The following is a 12,354-nucleotide window of genomic DNA, read 5'->3' as shown; positions in this document are numbered from 1 at the left end:
TGTGTACAAAGGACAATTATTTCCTTAGGACAATTGGTCATCTGGAGAAGTACGAGGATGTAGAGTTTCAATTTTATATTCTTAGAGGTGCCATTGAGAAGATCATTCCTAATAATGTTTTTGCAAGTCATTTAGGTACATCATATTTATGTAGGATAGCTAAGAAGTTGACTGAATCTTCTTATAAGCATAATTAATGGACCCCTTGTTTGCATGCCATCAACATTGCATTCAAGAACATTGGCAAAATTGGGTAGATGAAGCAAGATATAGCCAGTGTGAGAGACTACTTGTTCGTTATTTACAATTAAGTTGCTGATTCGAGTTCATGGGTTCAGACAATTTTTTCTCCCATTTGGGTTCGTGAGAATATATATATATATATATATATATATATATATATATATATATATATATATATATATATATATATATGCATTATATATAAAAAAAAATAAGAGAAACCCGCGGGTCCTCCTAGGTTCATTGTGGGTCCTTCTGGATTCACCATGGGTCCTCTCGGGTTCGTTGTGGGTTCGTCCGGGTCATTGCGGGACCAGGTAGGGTCCTTAATTTGGATTGGGGCAAACCTAGGCGGACCCACAGTCCAAATTAAGGACCTTGTCCATACCTGCAACGAATCTAGGCACGAACCCGAACCTGTGCGAACCTGGACCTGGATCCGGCAGTAGGGTCCGAACTCGGTAACTAAGAATAAGTTACATGTACTTTTTGTTCCTCCAAGAAAAAATTATGGAATTCCAATCTCTTGGAGAAGATGATTTAAATTTGATTTCCAACAGTCCTTGCAAGTTGCAACTAATGATCATGACATAAGAGTGGAATCAATGAGTTATGTCAAAGATACAGTGATGTCTAATGGTGAAGGGATTTGTGATGACTGAATTTTTTTGTTAGATGCCAAATATATCTCCTCTATCATATCCCTAGTTTTTATGTTTCAACTTTGTGGAGATATATGGTTGAATTGATAAAATGCTTGGCCAATGAAGGTAATTATAGGATAGAGAGATCCACCTTGTTCTTGTACAATGAGCACATTTATGTAATGATTCGATGGAATTGGAGATACTCACAGTCATTGGAGATACTCACAGTCATTCGCACGTAATTGCCTATGCACTAAACTTGAAGTGGTGTGTGTAGATGCCTTGTAGAGATCATCAAATAGATAACTTGGAAATGAGGAGAGGTTTCATGAAGGTGACTAAGAAGATGTATAGTGTAGACGAGGTTGCATAGATCAAACATGGTTGGACCAAAGTTGCCATACTCAAGGCATTTGAGTTCAACAAATATAAATAGGGGGACTTTGGGACAAGAGAGCCCAATTTGTTGGTGGTATTTGTAATCTTGTAATTGTTAAGTTTTATAGGATCTTCTTTGCAAGTGTAATAACACTACCATTTATTTTTGTGATTTGAATGTCATATAAATATGAGTAGAAGAGACATGTCTCTTTGATAATTTATTAATTAATCATTAATTAAACAATACTAATATAACATACATACATATATATATATATATATAATATATAAATGTAGGTATATATTAGTGCTTGTCAATTCAATCCGACAGAAGTTACAATCTTAACACTCCCTCTTAGCTAGGGAGGATTGTTTACCACATAGGTTAATTAAGAAACGCACACAGACAATGAACAGCAGAACTCCTTAGATTATTCGCATATGCCAGAATATTATATTATGCTTCATAAGACGAGATTGAATGATTGAAGATGAATTACAATGATCCCAGACGGGATATAAATACTATCCGCCGAACCTTCCCGAAGGAGTCCGTTGGCCACAAACATTATGCCCGCTACAAACTATTTACCCGTTGGCTACAGAATACCGAAACACCAACGACAATCACCCTGTTGGCTATAGAAACACCGACGACAATCACTCCGTCGGCTGACATAGTTTCTATCGACGACATCATCCCCCCCAAAAGAAAAAGTTGTCTCCGGACAACAATTACAAAATATCTGAGATAAATTAACAACCAAAATACATTAACAGAGTGACTACAACAAAAAATCTGCTTCTGTCACATCACTTCCACATTCATCCAATTACATTTGTAGCCTCTACTAACACAATACTGTCTCCTCAAGCTGACCTTGATAGCCACCCGTGCTGCTTTCTTTGCTTTCAACACTGGTTCCACTGAGCTAAGTATCGCTGTATTGCCTTCTGGATGACCCACTCCTCTCGAGCTCTCTATGCATCCTCCAAGACAGCCTCTCGACCAACACCTACTCCCAGTTGCTCTGGTACATAGACACTCCATGCCTGCGGCAACTTCAAGTCTTCTCAATTGGTCACACTTCATGACTGATATCCGCAATGACTGGGGATCCAGGGGGCAACGCCCCCGGTGGGGTCGAGGGGTAGCGCCCCAACTGCGCTCCCTGTATTCGCTCCCTGTCGCAATACAGGGCCTCGCCGCCAAGACCAAATTAACACTCCGAAACCCACACAAAAATGCACAGAACACACTATTTCTGTCATTTTCTGCCGATTCTACACTCTTTCTAACAACCAGTGATGCTTCCCCTTCCCTTTGGCATCATCTGCTACTCATTCCGAACTGCCTCAATCCGTCGTCGGTTTTTTTTTTTTTTTTTAAAATTGGAAAGTATGCTCCTCCACTTTTGATTGCTTCCAATTGTCTTCTCATGCGGCTTCCAGCCTTACACACACCTCTCTCCCCCTTTGTATTCCAATCCTCCGACGCCTCCAACTGAAATTTTCCAGTCCTCTACACACCTTTCTCACACCTGGCACTTCGAACATCAAAAAACGGTTGATGCTGATGGAGACTTGGCAATCCCGCTGCATGGGTTCGACTACAGTTACTGCAGAGGAAAATTTAAGTATTGGTTTGTATCCGTCGACTGACAGTTATAAAAGGAAGCAATCGTTTGAAGAAGAAGATGCCGGGAACCTATCGTTGAACTCGGCGGAAGCTCATATGGTGATGGCAGCAATCCAAAGAACACCAAGTGGTTCAGATTTGACTCCATCGTTACCTTGTATCGATCATGCCGAGTAGACAAATGCAGAACGGATCTCACTGCTGCTAAGGATTATCACAAGGGCACAAAGTATGCGAGGTTCATTCCAAGGCTTCCAAAATCCTCGTTGAAAATATTATGCAGAGGTTCTATCGACAATGTAACAGTTCCACTCCTTGATGAATTTGATGAAGAAGACTTGGCAGGCATCACCAGCGCGAGCGAAAGACACAATCAGATGATGCGTTGCTTAGTCAATCTTTCATCCGCGGAAGATTGGTTTTCATCCGTGGGAGAGTGGTTTAAACGCGGAAAAAACAATGAAAAAACACCCGCAGACAAGGTATATAGCGTGGAAGAGGAACACAACAGTGCGGGAAAACAACCCCGTGGACTACCTGCTGGAGGTTTGAGATTAGCTCACGGAAGAAACTTCCGCGGGTTGCCTTCTGTGGTTAGTCTATTGGCGGAGAGTTGGCCGCGGAGATGTGCTCGCGAGACATCCCCCGCGGAGAGTTACTTGCGGACAGGTGCCTGCGGCACCTTTTTTTTTTTCAAAAATAAATAAATAAACAACACCTCAATTTTGCCTCCAGGCGTCGCCATTCTACAACAACGAGGGAGTCAACTGGCCATTCTGCGATAGCAACAAAGTCTTCCTAGCACCGTATATTTTCAATTCGGATCCGTTCACTGCGTGAGGTACCTCTTGCCCATCCAACATCCCCAACTTTATCTCTCCCTTGTCGTCGACCTCCCGAATCTGAAATGGTCCAACCCATCTGGCCTTAAACTTTTCCGATTTGATTTCATTGGGACCGTCGTACTTGAGTACCAACTCCCCTGGCTGAAACCTGTTGAGTTTGTCATGCCACACCTTATGTCTGTTCTGTGTCCCCTCCGTCACCCACTGTGCCTACGGTCGTCACGCATCTAGCTTATTTCCTTGTTGTCAGCACCCTTCAAGTAATTTTATGGTGCGATGCATTATTTTCTTTTTGTGCAGTCCGTTCACCGTGTACCAGACGGTGGAATTTTTCTTTTTTTTAGGTTTGTATTGTATGTCCTTCCCTTCTTTAGCCGTAACCTCCTTTGCTTCATCCGCTTCTCTGTATCCCTTCGGACATTCATTTTTCTCTGTTTTCTCATCTTCATCGACGCTTAACATATTACAACTCGGAAAGAGTTCGTAGTCTTCTATTTGCCAGTGGTAAAGGCCATTCATTGAGTCTAGGTCGTCATCATTTGATCCCCCTTCTAGTCTCAATATTCCTTCATCTGGTTCCATTCTTTGCTTTCATTCGTCGTCACGTTGGCCTTCACCTTTTGAATCTGACAATGTTGCCTCCTCACCACCATTTGTGTGTGCAGGTCGATTATGAATCTTTTGCCTCCGCACTCCATTGATAGGGTTTTTTGTTTCCAATCATGTTTTACTTTTGCTTGCACCAACCAATTCCGTCCCAGAATAGCATCATATCTTTTTCTTTTCAATGGAATGACTACAAAATCCAATAAAAATGGTTGTGTTCCAATAGTTACTGGTTGCGCTTTCAAGATTCCCAACGGTTTGATTCCATGTTGGTTTGCCGTGAGCAATTGAAATGTAGGTGGCCACAATGTCGGCTTTCCCAACTTCTTCCAAGTATCCTCCGGCAAGACATTCACGCCGGACCCTTCGTTAACAATTGTGTCTGTCAAAACATTTCCCAAGATCCCCATCTCGATGACTGCCGAATGTCTTCCCGTCGTGAGCACCAAAAGCATTGGGTTTGTTGCCGTCGTTGGACTACTGTCCCTTCTTGTGTCCTTTGTTGCTTTCGAAAATGGTGTATGATTTAGAATGGCTGTTCGTAACTGGGGCATTGTGAGAAGGAGGTCACTTATCTTGACCGGTATCTCTGTTTGTAAGATTTGTTGTACAATGTTTTGTTTTGCGAAGTTCCTTGCCAAGGTGCCGGTGATGTCCTTCAACTGAGATGTCCTTGCCGACGATGCCTTTCCAATTTTCGCCTACGCTTCCCCCAAATTTTTGTTTTCCTCCGGCGGCAACTTTGCTTGCCTTTGCGTAATTGCTAGAACCTCCTCTTCATCCGTGCCGACAGTGATCAAGTTTACTCGACTTTGGGCACTTGGCATCTTCATGGTCGCCGGGTCCGCACCATCTGCATAATAATTTTGGTGTGTTTGCCGCTGTACAATCCCGCGCAAAATGACTCCACAAATTACATGCTTGGCATTGAACGATCGGTCGTCCGTTTGCATCATACTGGTTCGACTTCGACTCCCATTATTATTGTTATTGTTTGCATTGTTGTTGTTTTGCCCTCTGTTATTATTCCTATACCCTCCGGATGTGGCACCTGCGCTATTCGTATTTCCGCTACTGCCCGACGGGGAAGCCTCCTGTGTAAGAATTACCTGCGGAGATCCTCTTGTCTTCATGTTAAAGGGGCACTCTTTTGTCGAATGGCCCATGATCTGACAAATGTCACAAAATTGGTTCTTTGGACACGATCCTTTAGTATGACCATCGGTCTTACACTCTGTGCACCACAGCTCACTGCCTTTTGGCTCCTTCTGCATGTTTTGAAACTCCATCATGCGGATCATGTCCTTCAGTAGGGCAGGAACCTTCTTACTGTTGCCTTCATCGTCGCTGCTATCACCTTCGACAGGCTCGTCGTCATCCGAGTCAAATGAGCTAGTCTTTGTCTTCTTCTTCGTCTTCAGCTCACTTTCGAGGTCCAATGCTCTATTATAAACTTCCGTATATGACGACGGTGGCAGAATTTTCATTTTCCTCCGCAACTTCGAGCGTAGGCCTTCCACTAACCATCTTTTCTGAAGTTTGTCCGGCGGCTTACTTTCCATTTTGTTTATCAAGTCTTTTAATTTCCTAGTGTAAACACGGACGATTTCGTTCTTCCTTTGCTTAGTATTGAAGATCTCTACTACAATTTCATTATCATCCCGCAATAGTTTAAATTCTGCCAGAAACTCCTTTTTAATGTTATCCCAACTGTTTAGCTTTTGTGGGATCTGTATCAGTGAACCAATCAATTGCTACGCCTCGTAGGGTGGTCGGAAATTGCCTCATCCAGTCGTCTTCATCAGTTATCCCATTTGCCTTCCAGATCGTTTCACATGTTTTGCAATGTCGAATGGGATCGGCCGTACCATTGCCATTGAACTTCGACAGTTTCTCTTTTGGTCTCGCCATCATGATTGGTTTTTGTAAACAGGCGTTGCTCGGTCCTGTAACACTGGTGCTCTTCACTCCCACACCGGCAGTCTGCACTCCCACACTGGCAGCCTGCACTCCCACACTGGCGGACTGGTCTCCCACATCGGCGGACTGCACTCCCACACCGGTGGACTGCACTCCCACACTAGCAGACTGTTTTCCCACACCGGCGGACTGTTTTCCTACACCATCAGACTCAACAGCTGCGAACCTTAGTGAAGAAGGGTGTTGTGAAGTTGTCTCCTGCGGAAGTATATCCCGGACGAAGAGTTCACTCCACGCTCTTGCTTCGTCGACACTCCGAGCCGTGCGAGTTGATGCTCTCCCGTCTGGATTCTCTTCCCTCGGTGAACACAAATTCAAAAACTCCTCCCATGCTTCTTCCACCAATTCCACCCGCTGCGAGTTTCCTCCAACAATTCTTCCGTGCTCCAGTTTCCGTCGGCAATCTTCTGAAATCTCTGTCGGCGTTCGGCTTGCTGTGCCAGAATTAAATTCTCTTGCGTAGTACAGATTCCATCTTTTCCCTTGGCCTTATTTCGATCCTTGTTAAGCTGATTTGGCATTAATCTTCATTCCTCCCATCTTCAAGGCAACGACGCCAAATGTTTATCGCATAGGTTAATTAAGAAATGCACATAGACAATGAACAGTAGAACTCCTTAGATTATTCGCATATGCTAGAATATTATATTATGCTTCATAAGATGAGATTGAATGATTGAAGATGAATTACAATGATCCTAAACGGGATATAAATACTATCCGCCGAACCTTCTCGAAGGAGTCCATCGGCCACAAACATTATGTCCGCTACAAACTATTTACCCGTCGGCTACAAAATATAGAAACACCGACGACAATCACCCCGTTGGCTACAGAAACACCGATGACAATCACTCCGTCGGCTAACACAGTTTCTACGGACGACAAGGATTGTTATAGAACACATTATGCTCTCAAGCATATAAAAATATATCATCTCAATATAATATACATGGAATGACATATTTAGTGATATCAACATATATCCATCAACTTAGATGTTATCTTTTGATATCATCTGAATTATGATTCAACAAGAAATATCAATCATATGATATTCATAATAGTTATATTCTTTTGGTATGTGCCTAGCATCAAATCCTTGATGCCTACCAAAAGATTATGTTATATTCTAGTAGGATATAAGTTATCTCAAATAACTAGTAATCAACATGTATGAAGTCTATCATGACAAGTATCATAATCTCCGACACTCTGGGACAACAAATTAGTGTAGTCTGATCATGATACATTCGTTATCATGACTACCGGCACTCAGGGGCAGCAACTTAATGTAGTCTGTCATGATAACAGGTCAAGCTATTGATAAGATCGTCACCTTTCATGACATAATCCACATATGCAAAATAGTAACCACCATGAATCAAGCTAGAGGGTGGAACAAGGGCTTTCACCTCAACTTCTCTCTCACAGAGAAGAATGCATTACAAGGAATTTCACTTAGGACTCCCTCCTCATAGAGAAGATATCATTCACAAGGGATTGCACCTCAATATTCTCCCTTTGAACAATGATTCTATGAAGTCAGGTCTTGTAGTTACTCCCTTAGAGGCTAGGCTCTCTTCGCCCAAGGATATTCAGATGTGGCATGGCAGTGTGCACTATTGATGAAACTCAAATCTTTGTTGCCAAATTGGAAGACTCGGGTAGATCTGAGTGGTGGATTGTTTGTTGTTCATATCATGGGTGTCGTGTGGGATTGCTGTCTCCTATTTATGATGTCGAATCTTTTCGCAGATCTGGCTATTTGTAATCTTGCTGAAATCTGAAGCTGATCAGGGTTCTTGCAGGCTTCTTACAGAGCTTGTTTTCTGTTTGGTAGTGTGGAATAGAGAATGAGTGCAGATGTCAAATCAACGTGTGCTCAAAGGTGTTGTGTTCACTGCAAGCTTTCTGTGAGCTGCAGATAGAATGTCTTGATCTCTTAACTATAATACTATATTAAAATGCTATCGGCTTGGCATGGCTAATTGCCAAGCGATTAAAGCATTAATCAAACTGTCAAGAGAAATGCCGATCGCTGCCATCAAACAATGGGTCTAGTCCCAAAAGTTTGCTCCAAAATAATTTGGAAAATAATGGGTCTAGTGCTGCTTTTAAAAAAAAAAATTGTTATCTTACATTTGCAGTCTGGTTTGGATACCATGATAAGTTTTATAGGAATTTTTTCTGCAAGTTTAATAACACTACAATTTATTTCTGTGTGTTCCAAATGCAGAATTGAATGTCATATAAATATGAGTAGAAGTGACATGTCTTGTGAAGAGACATGTCTCTTTGATAATTTATTTATCAATCATTATATAAATAATATTAATGTAACATATATATATATATATATATATATATATATATATATATATATATAAGTAGATATATATTAGTGCTTGTCAATGCAATCTGACAGAAGCTACAACCTTAACAGTAATGGCCTCCATCATTGTTAAATGCACTAGCTACTGACTCTTACCATAGGTTTGCAGTTTCTCTGTTGCTGAGAGGAATTGAACTAATTAAAATTTCATCCATCAATTTAGAGGAAGATGCTAATGTTTAGGAGAATAGAGAATCTTGTGGCTCTACATGGTCCTTCATGTCTCGGATTGTATGATGATTGAGTACAAGGTGATTCAAACATAATGATGGGATGCAGTGCCAGAGGAGCCGGTGAACAAGCTACGCAGGCTAGTAAGTGCTCATTAATAGAATAAAATGAGTTTAGTAGTTATAACAATGAAGGGTATACCATGGCATTTGCATCAAATAGTGAGCTAGATTACATAGGATCATTTTACTTTCAGTTTGTATCAAAATCTTCTATTCCTAGAACTTCATCACATTCCCCTGATTTTGGAAACTCAAAATATTAGATGAAGCTGATAGATTGATTGATCTGCTAATAAATTAACCTTTTTTACTTCTTGATCTTCATGAAAAATTCATTCTGCACTTTTGTCATGAAACATTGTCAAAAGGAATGTCTCCTTATGTAAATCACACGTGATGAGTTTAGGTTCAACTTATGTACTGCTGTTACAGGCCATCACGGGGATTATACAAAAATCAATTTCTCCATATCACCACACAATAGATATCAGTCTGTCAAGTTTTAATTTTGTGGAAGATTTTTTGGCCAGCTTGTTTGTGGTAAAGAATTAATCTTGTTTGGTTCAGCCTGAAATTTGTGGTGGTATATTTGTGTTTTCTGTCATTTTATTAATTGGAGCTCTACAATATGCTGCTCCTTTTGGCTTGTTATATTTTGTTAGTAGCTGCTTTGTTCTGATCATGGGTAGCCCATTACCTGACTTCAAGTTGAATGGCCTTAAACTATAATGTTTGGAAGGAAAAGATAGAGAGTGTATTTTGTTGCAAAATCCTAGCGGTCACTGTGAGGTAGTTAAAATTATATCTTATTGGAGGCTTAAGGATCTCTTCAAATAGAAATTGACAACATTAATCACAATGCAACATGGAAGCATTGACCTAGACGCTTGGGAGCATGTCACATATTGAAGAAGCTTTTGCTAAAGCCAATATTACTCAGATTGTTCAATCAATTACAAGATGAGAAATGTGAGGTATATTGATTTCGACAATTTTGGAATTTCTCAAAAAAATCAGTGAACTGTACATTGTCTGGTTTCACAAGTTTTTATTTTTTTCTCTGTTTTATTAATGTGTATTATTAGTGTTCCATTTAAAATCAATAAACAATAGAATCCTTCGGAAAATTCTTATTCAGAGGGAGAAAAACCCATCAATCTGATCAAGGAAAGGTTCAATTGAGAAAGAGATGTAGGAATCACAGAAGAGAGAATTCTGAGGTAATGATCCAAAGCACCTCGTACAGCCAATCTCTTGATGCGCATGAATTTAAATGAAATCAAAAGGCGTTCAGAGGTATATTCATCAACTTTCAATGATTGCCGTTTTTAAATGAAATCAAAAGGTGTTCTCAGCTATATTCATCAAGTTTCAATGATTGCTGTTTGTTGTCTCACCTTAATTTCCTTCTGCATATTGATCGGGTTGAATTATTTACAAACCATGTTGCTCTGGGTGTCTGTAATTGTAAAGGAATAGAAAGAACCCAGTCTGATCAATCTCATAAAAAACTAAGAAACTGCAAAGTACCAAAGAACATTTTCAATGAGCAATGTTGTTAGTTTTATGACCACTCATGAAGGGAAGTTTTCTTATCCCTTATTCTACGAAAAATGGTAATAAAAATGCATACAGCATCTGCTCTGGATCTGAGGGCTTCGCTGTTGAGAGCTGATAAGCTTTAGTTGATAATGCAGAATGTTGGGGCCATAGGCAGAATCTTGACATAGCATTAAGTGCCCAAAATACACTAACTGCAAACATTAAAGTTAATTATGAAGATGGCTTGCTGGATTGTTAGGGCCTTAGGATCAGAAAATAAATGGAAATATCGTAGCGTCAAAATAGAGAACAAGACAGTTATTCGGAATGAATCAGAATTATATCAAATGTGAAAAAAGTAAAGTTGGTTTGTTTGCAAGACGGCCCAAATTCTGAATACAAACATTCCAGAAGACTGTTGAGGTATGATTCGTTATGAAATTCTGCTGATTTGAGGATCAAATAAATTTTTATAATGTGGATTAATGGACATTGTCCCTTATGTTCAACATAGACAAAAATCACACTGCTGCAGAAACTTCTAGCTGTCAAGAAACACAGGAAGGCAAGCTTATCAGTATTAGGGGAGACTTGAAAATGGTACAATATAATGATGATAATGAAAAGCATAGCATGTGAACAAATCTGACATTAGTCAACTTTTAGTAACCATATTATATAGAATAATGATGGACCAGTCAACTTGAAAGTTTCTCTTTGACAACCTGGTGCCATAGGAGAAAAGGAAGATCATTCATGGCTGAAAAATTAAACAAATTGCGTCATCTCAAACAATTGGGAAAATACAAACATAAATCAGCAATATTCTTCAAATGAAGAAAAGTAAATTCAAGCTTTAGAATATGTAGCTGTAGTAAGAAATCCATAAACTCATTTCCACTTCATGGAAAGGAGATAATATCTCAGTTTCCGTTAGGAGTAAATATTTTGAAAGTTTATATTAGAAGTAAAATGAGGCATGTGACAGAAGCTGCTTTTTGCAACATCCTTTAAAAGTTGATAAAAAGACAGAAAACTGTTGGTACTCCTTGGAACTCAAACACGAGGTGTTAGTTTGACAAGCTTTAAAGAAACAAGTGCAAAAACAGCTGAAGAATCTCACAAATTTTCAAAACACAAAAGAAGAGATCTATTAATGGCAGGAATCTAGAGCAATCTGGATCCAAGTAGGGGACAAACAGTGGACTGTTGCTATCAGCTTTAGAGGAGATCAGTTAAATGATTGCTAAACTTCCAAAATGTACTCGCATTTCTTGCACCTCCTATATAGGTTCTGTGCTCAAATTTAGTGATGATTTTAATCACCTATGCAGATCTTGCCAGATGTCTGTCGATGGCTCCATTTGAAACTTCTAGATCCTGCCATCTTTTTTATTATCTCTGAATGTAATTTCTACTTTACATGTCCTTGAGGCAAGTGTAATAGCATGCAAGCCGTTTCTTCTATTCTATTTTAAATTTTGATCTTTTGAGCCAACATTGTTGAACATACACCTGTGTTCTTGCATTAGTGCTTTGCTGCTGTATCTGTAGGTTGGATGCGTAAGATATAAAAAACTGTCTCGTCTTACAGTCACGTGAAAAGTATTTTACAGATGATTATAATTATGTGTATGTAGTTGCTGCAACTTTGACAGTGATGATTGAAGAATTTTGGATACATTATCAATATAAAAAAGCCTTGTTATATATATCAAATTGAAACTGCAGTGCATCAATGCTCTTAGCCAGGGGCTTGAAAATTTTGTTGAAGGAGTCCTAGAGCTAGTCAGATTTTTATATGTCCACTCAACCTATCTTTTCGATGTCAACTTTGGCTGGA

The 12,354-nt window shown here is 39.8% G+C and overlaps 1 protein-coding gene across 6 annotated transcripts in view; it reads left to right on the top strand.

Annotated features, from left to right (window-relative positions):
• The window catches only part of LOC149579489 (protein EARLY FLOWERING 3-like), a 61,583-nt gene that overhangs the window by 46,885 nt on the left and 2,344 nt on the right, over positions 1-12,354 (top strand). The gene's annotated exons all lie outside the window — the stretch shown is intronic.

This window comes from Cupressus sempervirens, chromosome 1 (assembly GCF_028749045.1).
Source record: "Cupressus sempervirens isolate cs-2001-9-10 chromosome 1, ASM2874904v1, whole genome shotgun sequence".
In the NCBI taxonomy this organism is placed as follows: domain Eukaryota; kingdom Viridiplantae; phylum Streptophyta; class Pinopsida; order Cupressales; family Cupressaceae; genus Cupressus; species Cupressus sempervirens.
This window is presented reverse-complemented; position numbering and strand designations above follow the sequence as displayed.